Source organism: Dendropsophus ebraccatus, chromosome 4 (assembly GCF_027789765.1).
Source record: "Dendropsophus ebraccatus isolate aDenEbr1 chromosome 4, aDenEbr1.pat, whole genome shotgun sequence".
NCBI classification, from domain to species: domain Eukaryota; kingdom Metazoa; phylum Chordata; class Amphibia; order Anura; family Hylidae; genus Dendropsophus; species Dendropsophus ebraccatus.
The window spans coordinates 107,231,735-107,246,635 of NC_091457.1; the positions used below are offsets into that span (position 1 = coordinate 107,231,735).

General features: G+C 43.8%; 1 protein-coding gene across 1 annotated transcript in view; it reads left to right on the forward strand.

The window, feature by feature from the left end:
- GRM7 (glutamate metabotropic receptor 7) overlaps nt 1-14,901 on the forward strand; it is a 319,156-nt gene that overhangs the window by 234,574 nt on the left and 69,681 nt on the right. The gene's annotated exons all lie outside the window — the stretch shown is intronic.

Below are 14,901 nucleotides of genomic sequence, written 5' to 3' on the forward strand. Positions count from 1 at the left end.
GGGGACCATCTATAAGGGGAGAAGAGGGGGACCATCTATAAGGGGGGAAGAGGGGGCCAGCTATAGAGGGGGCAATCTGACATCCTCTGTGCTGCTGTGACCAACCCTATATAGATCAGCACCCTCCTCTCCTGACATCCTCTGTGCTGCTGGGACCTCTCCTATAAGATCAGCCCCCTCCTCTCCTGACATCCTCTGTGCTGCTGTGACCTCCCCTATAGATCAGCACCCTCCTCTTCTGACATCCTCTGTGCTGCTCGGACCCTGCGACTTCCCCTATAAGATCAGCTTCCTCCTCTCCTGACATCCTCTGTGCTGCTGTGACCTCCCCTATAAGATCAGCACCCTCCTCTCCTGACATCCTCTGTGCTGCTGGGACCTCTCCTATAGGATTAGCACCCTCCTCTCCTGACATCCTCTGTGCTGCTGTGACCCTGTGACCTCCCCTATAAGATCAGCACCCTCCTCTTCTGACATCCTCTGTGCTGCTGGGACCTCTCCTATAGGATTAGCACCCTCCTCTCCTGACATCCTCTGTGCTGCTGTGACCCTGCGACCTCCCCTATAAGATCAGCACCCTCCTCTCCTGACAACCTCTGTGCAGCTGTGACCTTTTGGGGGGGGGGGGGGGTAACAGCAGGAAACCAGGTGGCAATATGTTTATTGGGGGCAACAGCGGGGGGGACAAGTGGCAATATGTTTATTGGGGCAGTGGAGGTGGGGTGGACAATGTTTACTGGGGGTAGCAGGAAGGGACCAAACATTATGTTTATTGGGGCCAGCAGGGAGGGGAGGCAGGCAGTGTTTATTGGGGAAAGAATGGGGGGGGGCATTAGCAGATTATAATTTGGGTGGTTTGGGCGGATTGGGGGGGGGCCCAGGTTGGGTGGGCAGCCCGTGGCCCAGGGTACATTTAATCCACCACTGCCTATCAGGGCCGCTTCTGCCATGAGGCGGAATGAGTATTCCGCCTCAGGCGGCAGATTCTGCGGCCATGCAGGGGGCGGCAGATAGCCGCCCTGCAGCCACTCACTTGTCCTGCGGCAGCCGTCCGGTCCCGCCACCAACGCTCACCGATGTCCCCCGCCGCGCTCCCGCGCTGTCAAGTCAGCAGCTTTCATGGTCCTCCAGCAAGTCGTGAGTGCCCGGGGTCAGCGGGGGCCGCGATGAGCTGGGACAGCGGTTATCGTTGGCGGCGGGATGGCGGCGATGACAGCCGCTGACTGACGGCGCGGGAGCGCGGCAGGGGACAGCGGTGAGCTTTGGCGGCGGGAGTGCTGCGGCAGGACAGGTGAGCGGATGCAGAGCTGGAGCGCGCGGGGGGTGGGTGGGGGTGTTCTTTGTATACGGGGGTGCCGGGTACGCATTGTGGTCTGGGAGGGGGGTCGGGAGCTAGTGAGGGGGCGGCCGCCTGCGGTTTGCCTCAGGCGGCGGAGACCCCAGAATCGGCCCTGCTGCCTATTACTAAAACACCTCCTCTATTCTCCATACACTCCAAAGACATGTGGTACTGATAGATTCAATTCTAATTTAAATTGTGAGCCCCAATGGAAACAGACACCAGAGTCCTCCAAAATATGCTGGTCTTATCTGATACAGAGAAAGAGACTGCCAAGCTGGTTGCCCTCTCTTTCCATCTAAGGGCCGTATTACATGGCCCTTAGATGGCCCTTACTGACCCTGGAGAAAAGGCATAGGGACAACTTTAAAGGTGAAACCTACTTCCAGACCCGAACAGACGTCCTCTACATATAGTACATACCTTGGTTGTACGCTGTGTCTTGCATATAGCAAACAAGGCTTGAGCCCAAGGTAACATGGTCAGCCAATTAAGGAGAGGAGAGGGAGGGGGTCTCAATTTAAAATGTAATCTGTTAAACAGGGTTATCCAGCATTTAAAAAAACATGGCCACTTTCTTCCAAAGACAGCCTCAACGTTGTCTCCAGTTTGGCTGGGGTTTTTCAACTTAGTAGTTCCATTGACGTGAATGGAGCTTAATTCCAAACCGCACCTAAAACTGGAGACAAGAGTGGTGTTTTCTCTGGAAGAAAGTGTCCATGTTTTTCTAACGGTGATATCCCCTTTAACACGTTTCATGCTGCTGAAGTAACTGAGACATCCCCCCTCTCCACTGACCTTGACTGATAGATCTGTCCTAGTTTGAGGATCTGTCAATCAAATCCAGAGGAGCAGGGTTATGCCTGATGGATCATACTTTAGGCAGCATGGCAGTGATGCCAAGTCCCCTTTAAGCAGTCATATACAATTAACAACCAGGGGGATTATTATAGCTGAACATACCACAAACACAATAAACAAAGCTGCTTTATGTATAAGATCATCCGTAGGCTCTATTCAGAGCTTTTTGTATCAGTGTAATCCTACAATCCACACTTCCTAATTATATCTGCAGTCCTTGGAGTAAGCTTTTTCTTTCTGTATTACTTTTGTTATGCATGTGTTTGGCTCTATGTCCAGACAAGGAATAAGGCAGCTCTCTCTCCTCGGAGTCCTGAAGGAAGTCCCAGAACAATTTCAATCAACAACTGAGTAATATTTAACCAATCTTTTGTATATAACCAGACCCTTCCCTCTGTGAAGCAGGGCTAGTTATCCCATCCAATCTTTTACTAGTCAAGCATTTGCAGAGAAAAAAAATGGTGTTTATCGGGTGAAATGAAGCCATTTAAAGTGAAAAATAAATAAATAAATAAAAAAAATTCTCTTGGACTTTTGATAGTCTGCTGCATCCAAATATTAAGTTATTCCATTTTAATTTTTATTGTTCCTTGTGAAAGCTGGAATCGGGACCATATCGATTTCCTGCTGGAATTCAAAGAGTTAATAAGATTTCTGCTTCTGGTCACGCTTTGCCAGTGTCAGGTGTTTCAGCAATTTCCCACTATAATTAGTGGTTGCCTTACAGTGTCACTCACAGGCTTTCTACTTGACGTGACATGTATATTCATATATCTATATAGCTTGACATTTCCTCTTATCACTAACATTATACCCAGATCCTCTAGGCCGAGCGCACAACCATAATCAGAAAAATAAATGATTCTTTTACCTTTCGTCATTCAACTCTTGACCGCTCGCTTTAAAAGGCCTCACTTGTGAAGTGTGTGTTCAGCGGCCACATTGAAATGACTGCTATTAAAGCAAAGCAACTAAATATCAGTCATTTATCAGAGCAATTTTCTGTTGCATTTTGTCTCTTGCAATCCAACAAACCAAAGTAATATGTTTTCAGGGCTGGCTAAGGAGGTGTGTGAGCGGAGTCATTGTGCAGCTAATGACATGTCCGCAAGGCCCAGGGGTTATACATCTCCTTCTAAATGACAGCACAAGATGAGGCCTCGCCGATAGCATGCAGCATAAAGCAACTGAGAGTTGAGTCTAAATAGTACTATGTATGACAAACTTCTAGTAGCAACTACTTGGGTTCTACAACAAATAAGACTGAAGTCATATGTACAAAATAACTACTATAATATTATACCCTACGTGTGACCAATAAATAGCTTCCCATATGTACAATAATTCAACTACTCTAATTCTGACCCCCTTTGTATATAAAAAATAATTACTATAATACTGCCTCCTATGTATAAGATGGTGCCCAGAGGAAGCAGGACTTAGCCCGCAAAACAGCTGCAGCCCATGTGCGCATGACCTATTGATCCTTCTCTCCCTGCCCTGTATGCATGTTTGCTTGTACTGAAAATAAAGCAAGTTTCTTCATAGTGAGTGCCACTTTTTGCATTTTTTCTCAAGAGATTGTGCTCATATAACTACTATAATACTGCTCTACATTTACAAGAATATAACTATTATCATACTGCCTTCTTTGTAGAAGAATACAACTACTATAAGACTGCCCCAATGTACAAAAATACAACTACTATAAGACTGCCCCTATTTACAAGAATATAACTACTATTAGGCTATGTTCCCACAGCGTATGAGACCAGCCGTTCTGTGACCCGGCCGGTCTCTGAAAAGATCATCCCGGCCGGTACTGATCTTTTGGGCCGCAGAGTTCTGATGCGGGCGCATACGTGTGCGCCCACATCAGAACTCCCACAGCACGCTATGAAGCTTGCGGTCCGAACCGCTCGCTCCACAGTGTGCACTGACATGGGTTTCTGCGCCTGCTATTCAATGAATAGCGGCTGCAGAAAATTGACATGTCAGTTCTTTGCGGCGCCGCGAGGGATCCCAGATGGAGAGTATACTATGTGTACACTCCGTCCGGGACCCCATAGACGGCTATGTAACGTATATTTCCGTAATAATCATGGCCGTTGTACAACGGCCGTGGTTTTACGAAAATATACGTTGTGTGAACATGGCCTAATACTGCCTCCTATGTACAAGAATACAACTACTATAATACTGCCCCCTATGTACGAGAATATAACTACTAGAATACTGCTCCTATGTACAAGAATACAACTACGATAATACTGCCCCTATGTACAAGAATATAACTACTTTTATACTGCCTCCTATGTACAACAATATAGAAATAAGAAAAAAATAAGTGAAAATGAAGTCAATGTGCTGATTTATTCACAGGCAATAGCTAAAAAGAATTAGTAAAATATGCAGGAGTTGCAGACCACAGGTGAGTAGTCCAGGAGAAGGACATCACTGGAGAAGCAAGCCTTACAGGAAAATCTACAGTAGCCATTATAGAAAGGATCTGACCCCAGTTCTAAAGTTAACAATGTCTAAAGAAAATAGGAGCTATATGGGAAATACATATGAATCCAAATTAAGATAATCTAAATACAGAGCCAAGTAGTAGTAGCTTTGTTCTCTGAACCAGTAGACTAGAGGCCTTTTACACGGGCTGATTATTGTCCAGGAGCATTGCTAGAAACGCTCATTCGTCCAAAAGTCGGCCCATATAAAATTGACACGAATCAGCCGAAAACACCCGATCCTTGGCTGATCACATTTTTTTGATTGTTTTATATTTATCGCTATCGGCCGCACACTTCCTTGTGTAAACAGGAGATGTGCAGCTGATAGCAAAGGGAAAATCGACAGCATGGATATGCATACATTGGTGCTGTCAGTTTCCAGATCACACATGAAGCACATACATAACATCTGCGTTGTTGTGTGATCTGGCATCCCTCTCTCCGGCTCTACCATCCTGCTCTCTGGCCACCAGAAGTATCTTCAGAGAACAGGAAGGGAGAGCCGGAAAGTAGAATTCTGGATCACACAGCAGCACAGAAGGTATGTTTTCACTGCTTTTGTTATCTGAAAACCAACAGCATGGATATATGCATATCTGTGCTGTCAGTTTCCTTGGCAGCATGAATGATACCAGGATCATTCATGCCATGCAAAGGCACTTGCAAACGAGCGTCAATCTCACTGATCAGTGCTTGTTTGTACCCTTGTATGTCCCCATGTTGGGCCATGTAAAAAGACACTTAGTTTAGCTTAGTTTATGTCAATACTCTGCATACACACTCTTTCTCTACTCTCTTATAATATACAGTAAAATACAGTACTGTATATTACTTTTGGAGATTTGCTCTGCCATTTTACATTTTAACCACTAGTAGTTAAAAAGTATATGCATTTCATTTGCATTACATTTGTAGGGAAACACAATACAATAGAATGATTTAAATACAACATGAATAGAGTGCTGGTATTAGAGTTTTGTGTGTGTGACAACTCACTTAAAGGGCTAGAAAACCAAGTAGTGTATTGAGCCCCATGGTGCAGGGGGTAAGCAGCCTACACAATCAGGGCCGTATTACCAGCTGCTGCTGCCCTAGGCACTTATCCTGAATCTTCACCAATTAGCATAATTATTTTCTAGTTTCTGAACATCATATTGATATCTGATCAGTCTTAGGCCACGTTCTCACATATACTGTACTGCTCCCACATTTACTGTACCAGACCTGACCAATACCGCCATACTGTGACTGGATAACACCACCAGACCTGACCCATACCACCATACTGTGACTGGATAACACCACCACACCAGACCTGACCCATACCACCATACTGTGACTGGATAACACCACCACACCAGAACTGGACAATACCACAATACTGTGACTGGATAACACTGCCACACCAGACCTGACCAATACCACAATACTGTGACTGGATAACACCACCAGACCTGACCAATACCACCATACAGTGACCGGATAACACCACTGCACCATATCTGACCAATACCACCATACCAGACCTAAACAATACCGCCATACTGTGACTGGATAACACCGCCATACCAGACCTGAACAATACTGCCATACTCTGACTGGGTAACACTGCCACACCAAAACTAATACCACTATACCCCCCGACACCAGATTTACTGGCAAGTCTGAACGGCAGGTGGGAGACTAAAATAAAAAAAAAAAAGAGGCTGTTTCCTTCCCCCTGCTCCCTGGTGCTGCCCCCCACAAGGTGCTGCCCTAGGCACCGGACCACTGGTGCCTAGTGATAAATACGGCCCTGCACACAATGCCCATAAATATAGCTGGATAATGGAACTTGCCATGTCTCTTTTGGCAGTGCATTGAGGCATGGTTCACTATCTTTCATGTTAAACACATAATTATACAGGCCAGGCATTTAAAAGAAGAAATGTGGTCAAACATAGAGGTTCAGAGAAGAGCTGCCAGATAGAAGGTTTGTTGTCAGAGAGCTAGTGTGTATCCAGATGGGCTTCCTGCCAACTGTCAGTGATAAATAACATACTGGCGGTGATAAAGATTCCAGACATACAAGGCTATGACGTCAATTTAATGCTTATGTCTGATCTGCACTGTTTCTGGGCTGATTTCTATGAGTAGATATGCTAACAGTTGGTTATTCTAATCCAGATGCAGGTATTATCAGGATAACTGTTTATAATCGATTGGTTCTCCATAAGGATTCTGAAGTCTGGTACAGGAGATAATGTGACCTGGCCTTGGACCTAAGACAAACATGTACATAGTATCTGGACGAAGGGGTTGATGGTCATGATTAATTCTTTTTTTGCCCCTGACATTGGCATATGTTTCTGTGCAGGTTAGCGGCCATTCTTTGGAACTACCACTGTCTGTGAAGTAGCCATTGCAGACAATGTAAAGTCCGGCCAGAGCGGCACTTTACATTGTCTACACAGTCAATTTTGTGCAGATGCTATTCAATGAATAGCGGCCACACAAAATTGATATGTCAGTTTTTTGTGCGGCCGCATGGAATTCTGTAGTGTATGGAAGTATACACTCCAGACGGGATTCCATAGAGTTCAATGCGATCGCCTGCTGTAATTAAATAATGGACGTTGTTGCAAACCTGCAACAACGGCCATAGTTTAATGAAAATATACGTTGTATGAATGTGGCCTAAATGTGAAAAGTCTGGTAATGTGTAAGAGTCTGAGCTATGCACCCTATGGGATTTGTATGGTAATTTAGTCATCCCCACAAAGATGGGCCTGACACTTGGGCCTATACACCATAAATAGCTGTCAGACAAATGTTTCTTCAGCCAACAGCTATCTCTCCTCATCCCTCCATAACCATGAACCATTTCTAGAAGCATCTAGCGACTTATATTCCCAAATACAAATCCAATAATCCCAGTCCATCTCTCTCTAGAGGGGACAACTTCTCACTAAGGTGTATGGGGACCAAACCGGAAGTAAACTGTATAGAGGAACAGATGTAATAGTAACAAATAGATACATTGTCACTATGTACAGGAATATAACTAATATAGTACAGCCCCTATGTATAAGAATATAACTACTATAATACTGCCCCCTATGTATAAGAATATAACTACTATAATAATTCCCCTATGTACCAGAATATAAAATCTATAATACTGCCCCCTATGTACAAGAATATAACTTCTATAATACTGCCCCCTATGTACAAGAATATAACTACTATAATACTGCCCCCTATGTACAAGACTATAGATACTATAATACTTTCCCTATGTATAAGAATTTAACTACTATAATACTGCCCCCTATGTACAAGAATATAACTACTATACTATAATACTGTTTCTTATGTAAAATAATACCACTTAATACTGCCCCCTTATGAGCAGGAAGATAGATAGATCACCATGGTCTATAGTCCTTATGCTTTGTGTTGCTGTATATGGTTGTATTATCTAGGGGAAGAAACATGGGTCAAAGTGATTGTTGTGAAAGAAGAACCCACCAACTAATGAGAGTGTTTTTCTTTATTTCTTTATATATTTATTTCCTTTTTACTGTTAATCACTTTCTGCTCCATAATGTGTATAACTGCAATAAGCTGTCATCCTCTTGTTTCTTGGCAACATACTATATACTTTTGGCCTCCTGTCTAGGTGTGCTGGGTGGCAGCCACTGCTGGCAGCCATTTGTAGTAACCTCTTCAGCATAATTCCTCCCACTGACAGCTCTGCCTTTATTCTAATTCTGGGATTTCCCATTTGTAAAGCTCAGGAGATTGTCTTGTTCTATGAGCTGCTGCATTCTAAGGCCGGGTTCAACACATTGTATGACACTGGCCATTCTGTGACCAGGCCAGGTCACAGAACAGCCAATGTCACTTAAGATAATCCCCGGATGATCAATACAATGTGACTGAAATGATTGGAAATCTGCATCAACCGATAATGATATAATACATATCTGATGACATCACTGGAATAGATCCATCTGTAAATGTTCTGCAATACTAGCCAGCGTAGGGTGTTGATTGGCTCAGCTACATCATATCATTTTACAATCCTTTTCTATGTTGACGATGCTAAGGCTGAAGCTTTTGCACCTTCTCATTGATTTTATGAGCCGATCACTGGTTTTACAACCCCCACTGCTGGTATAAACTGCAGGACAAGTTCTCTAAAAGACAAAGCTTAGTTTTGTTCTGTGGAGATGGGCGACCAATGCCGTATTATCCATCCTTTTTAGTGCTCTAATTACCATTGTCTGGTCTTAGTGACTTTCTGGAGAGTCTCTCTGGCTGTAATGACACGATTAAATGGGTCAGTGGCTCTTGATCTGTGCGCCGTGTTTAGTCATTAGAGTCAGCCATGAGATTTTAGACTTGTAGACTCAGCTGGATGAGGTGGAACCAACAGATGTTCCTCAGCATTTAGGTTCTAGGCTCTTGCTGTCTTTATCCTGAGAAACAAACGTAAAAACAAGAAGTGGCTTGAAACAGCCGTACCCGAGTGATAACCAGCGCTGCCCAACACAGTATTCAGGAGTAGAGTGCAAATAAAAATGTAAAAGTTTATTGCATGCTGCACATATTACGCGTTTCAAGAGTACTAGGCTCTCTTCATCAGATTAAGTGCATGCACTTAATCTGATGAAGAGAGCCTAGTACTCTTGAAACGCGTAATATGTGCAGCATGCAATAAACTTTTACATTTTTATTTGCACTCTACTCCTGAATACTGTGTTGGGCAGCGCTGGTTATCACTCGGGTACGGCTGTTTCAAGCCACTTCTTGTTTTTACGTTTGTTTCTTGTATCATACGGGCCCCTTTTTTCTGGGAGTATCCCGTTCATGTACCCTCAACTAGCTCTTGCAGCCTAACATCACATCAGAAGGACTTCCGCCTGGACCCACGTCAGGATCAACCTTCCATCCACCTACCCTACCTCAGGGTGATATGCATAAAGCCCAAGGGGCAACAAGGTGAGCCTTGCTACCTTCCCTTTCTCATTACCAACAACTTTTGCGGTATCACACGAGGCGCCGTCCTCTGCCTGTTTTTTCTACCCTTTGTTCTGTCTTTATCCTGCACTGTGCTACAAATCGTTTACCAGCAATTCTATTGTGTTGACTCCAAACCCCATTTGTCCTCCCCCCTCTTCCATCCAATAGCATACAGCTATCTTACCTAGCTCATTCCAACTGCACTGACCAACAATCAAGAATGGCAAGGCGACAGCAGTAGGGAAAAACTCCTGGACCCAATGAAACTTTTTTGACTTTCCCAATCATATTAATTGGCACCCATATTAAGACAAGCCACCTTCTGTATCTCATATCTAGAGATGAGCAAATTGATTTGGTTTGAATTTTACAAAAAAACAAACAAACATATTTATTAGAATAAAAATTTTTTGAGATTCCTTTTGGATTCGGATTTTGTCTCTGCTCCTGTACGCTGAGGAGCCCAAAGGTAAGCAGTGATGATGTATACATCCGAGCTACCAATCACTACATTACCTGCACCTAGCCCAGCCTGTAGTGTTCTGTGCAGGAGCAGAGACTCTTGCCTTTGCCTTTGCCAAACCCCTACTCCTGTACATACCTTAAACAGGCAATCTAAAGGTGGCCATCACCCTTCAAAAACTGTAGACCGAATGATCATTCGGCTGACAGTTACCTCTCCCAACCTCCCTCAGTCCTCCCCATACACAGGAACGTTCAGCATGGCCATTTCTGTGGGGGAGGGATAAGCTGCAGCCTGGCATCTCTGGTGGTGGCTTATGTCTCCAACAACAAAGGGGCCGGGCAGTCATTTTGCATCACGCCCCCCCCCCACCTCCACCAACATCTGTTGATGGAGGGTGGGGATAGTCCCATACACTTTATGCTGACAGCTAAACTTGCCATGAATGGTAAATTCAACTGACATAAGTATAAAGTGTATGGGGACCTTAAGTGGTTGTCTGTCCAGGACCCCTTTCTGCACTATGTAAAAAATTACATACACTTACTGCTGATATTATGCTGCTCCAGTTTTAGTTGTGCATCCCCTTCTAGTTTCGGGGATGTAAACCTTTCTGTGGCAAAGGTGAACCTGCTACAGCTGCTGAACGGCAAAGTGGGCAGGCTAAACCACTTCCCAGGACCCAGAATCGGCCACAGAATGAGGACCAGAGGGGTGCAGCACAATAGCCAGGGAAATAAGTGTATGTTATTTTTTTCACTCACCCCTTTAAGGGAAGTTGAAACACTTCTAAATCCAGATCTGAATCCAAATCCAAAAAGGATCTGACAGGCAGATTCAACAAACTGGGCCCAAAACAAATACATGTGATTGGCTCATCTCTGCTCATAGCATACCACCTACTGTGACCCCAAAACACAGTTAGACATAGATCTTCTAGTTAATGCCATACAGTCCTTATATTGTGATATTGTGCATTCCCCTGAGACACAGTGGCAACGATATACATATTATATACACCATAAAGGTTACAGTGGTGATACATGGGATATGCATCTGTGTAGCAGATTAGAATAACAGCCACAATGGTACCTAATATATATACTATTGTATACCAATTACCTATTTATGAGTGCTACATCCTCTAGTGCCTCTAGTGCTGCTAGTGTCTTCTTCACACTAATGCTTTAAGCATTTTGGCCCATGCATCTACTGCACAAGGGAAAAACATCAACGGTGTGGCTTACAAGTGCAAAACATAGGTGAGATATTCTGTCCCATTCATTATGTAACATCTGCTCCTACGTTTTCTACTGGAACAGAGAATCTGAGGCATAAAAATCTCTTTCCGTCAGTCCCTGTGCAGTGAATGATGGGGGCCATAACATTGACTGAGTCTTCCGTCTCTTTCTTGCTGAACTGTGGCCAGACGAATCAGGATTTTACGCTCATTTCTCGTGCTCTGTGATAACATCTACTAAAATGGAGCGTCGGATCAGTGCAGTCGTTATGTTCTTCCCAGGATACAGAACCGCAGGCGACAAATTGTTGCAGTTTGTTTTCTCCAAGTTTTACAACATTTGCTAACAACAAGGTAACTTCCTATCAGTTATAGTTCCAAGCACTCCCCCATTATCTGAAGGGCAACTCGGTCTTAGCATGCTACTCTATTTAAAGGGTATGTCCACTTTTCCCTTATTGGCTTCTTAAGAAAATGAAATAAAGCAGCTTTGCAAATACTCTTGATAAGGAATGTATTGCCCATTGCTGACCTGTATGCACCACCATGGTTATATAACTGTTGCTCCTTTGTACAAAGTGTAGTCCGATCCTGCTGCCATGCATCTTTATAACCTCATCCTGAATGCTGTACAGGCTTATGTGACCAGGTCAGTGTTATTCACACATAGAGGGTTATATATCACAAGGATATTTCCTAGGGATAGATAATCCCAGGTTACACAGCTATGGGCAGTTAGATGGTTCAGGCACCCCAGATAGGGCATTGACAACTGAAAGGAAACATAGAAAGTAACATCACAAGGAATGCCCACTGAGCTCTGAACCTGCAGCTCCACAAGCAACTTGCTACACAAAGCCTATATAGAAAAAAAGCCATGAGCCTAGTTGTCCCAATCCTACAGTAACAGCTCACCAGTATTCATAGAAGAATGCTCTTGATACTGCTGCTGCTGGAATTAACTTTGGATGTGCTCCCCCTTTAAGATTGAGTTTACGGGATGATGACATCCTGCAAATCAGGATGTTGAAAGAACATCCCTCCCCATAGCAAGCATCTGGAGAGAGCTGCCACCTTCACACCAGGTAATGAGAGAACAAGGGACACGAATCTGCTCTGGGCGCTTCCTTCTCAGAGCTGTTAATTAACCAGACTACATATTCGTATTACACCAGTATTACAGCAAATGTGCAAACATGCAGCTATGGCCGCAGGTTCTGCTATAAATGCTAAGTACCTGGCAGCACAGAGCACACACTATGTCCAGCCTAGCCAATATCTCCAGGAGCCACCGGCAGGCCTGGAGAGGTAAAGAGAATGTGTTAAAGGGAAAATGTCACCCCAGAGAGACGTATATAAGTGGCCATATGTGCTTATAATGGATGTAAAGGATATAAGGGAGGCATTTATCAAAAAGCACCCCAGGTGTACACCACAGAAAAAGGGAAGATTCACCCCTTTTCTGTGGGATACACCAGCTGTATTCCTCCGCATATCTGATGAGTGGGTAGGGGGGCGTAGCAAGGCAGGGAGAATTTGTTGCCTCCTCCCTTGCCTGATTTATCATGATTTCCGCCTCTTAGTAAATTAGTGCGGGAAACTGGGGCAGGGCTTTGTTTAGGATTGGCATACTAGTACACCAGTCAATAAATGTCCCCCCTGGAGATCTTTATACATTGCATTTCAATATTGCATTTCTAGTCCCAAAAATGGGATGTAAATGGGCTTGTGCTGTGACTAATATTAGCCTACAATTTCAAGCAAGCCCATTGGCCAATTACAGTGCTGGCACAGCAGAATACTGCAGTGTAATGACAAAATACAATACAGTACCATACCATAAAGGCGCTGTCTGATGATGACCACTCCTGGCTATATGTCCTTATTAGAGATGAGCGAACCAACTGGATTTCTGGTTCGTATGAATCAGAAATCTCGGTGGCTGACTCCCGCTGATGCTCCCTCCGTGCAGCGGGTGGATACATTGCAAGGAACGGCTGGAAAACTGGGATACAGCCATTGGCATTGGGAGTCAGGCAGCGGGAGTCAGCCGCCGAGATGTCTGATTCATACGAACCAGAAATCCGGTTGGTTCGCTCATCTCTAGTCCTTATAGAGTACATGAACATTTTATACGAAACCGTCCTTCAACAGTTATATAACACTTCATGCAGCTAAGAGTTTTCTGCAGTTAGGATATATTCACACTGAGCAATTCTTGCGAAATTGGGAGCGCGTTCCAAATCAAAATGCATGTGAAATATGTAAAAAATGAGCAGTCTTGGCTGCCATTGTTTTCTATTGTATTTCCGTGCATTAGTACACATGGCGGAAATTTCCGTTTGTAATTCCATCCGGAATCTTATAGTCAATGGGGCTTAAATTCTGCTTAAAATTCTGCTTGAATTCCACTCGAATTCTGCTCCTATTCTGCCAGAGCATAAAAGGAGAGGAATTTCAAGCAGAAATATTTCCTCTTCAATTCCTTGCGGAATCTGCCTGAATTGCTCAGTGTGAACATACACTAATGCTGGGTTTACACGGAGCGATAATTCGCCCGATCGTACGATTAACGAATTTGAAGTAACAATTTTTTTTTATAACGATCAGCGTTTAGACGGTACGATATATCGTACAGAAAATACGTTTTGCGATCGTTTTGTGATCGCTTAAGCCTATCTCACACATAGGGAAAATCAGTGAACGGCTGTTTACACGGAACGATTGGTGAATTTTTTGCGAACGACGAACGACAATTTAAGAACCTGTTAAAAGATCAAAATGAACGATTTTTCGATCGTTCGCCGCGTTTACACGTACGATTATCATTCGAATTCGATCGTTATCGCAAAAATTTGCCCGATAATCACTCCGTGTAAACCCAGCATAAGGGCCCTATTACACCAACAGATTATCTGAGATTTTTTTAAAAGCCAAAGCCAGGAGTGGATTTTAAAAGAGGAGACATCTCAGTCTTTCCTTTATTACCTGTTCCCTGTTTAGAATCCATTCCTGTTTTTGGCTCAAAAAATCTGTCAGATAATCTGCTGGTGTAATAGGGCCCTTATGGTGCGTTTACACAGAAAGATTTATCTGACAGATTTTGGAAGCCAAAGCCAGGAATGGATTTAAAAAGAGGATAGATTCCAGTCTTTCCTTTATGACCTGATCCCTGTTTATAGTCTGTTCCTGGTTTTGGCTTCAAAGATCTGTCAGATAAATTTGTCTGTGTAAACGCACCATTAGATGCAGCCTAAATGATACTCTGTGAGGGAAACAACCTGGACTCCAGGCTGATACATTTTATCTATGCTGATACATTGTAACAAATTAGGAGTCTTGCACTTCTGATGTGTTAAATGTGATTGTCTAGACCTAATACAATTGTATTAGACCCTCAGCTGTGAGAAGTATTAGGTCTGTTTGTAGATGAACAGAAAGCAAGAATGTTCCCATGTCTATCTAACCTGTGGAATCA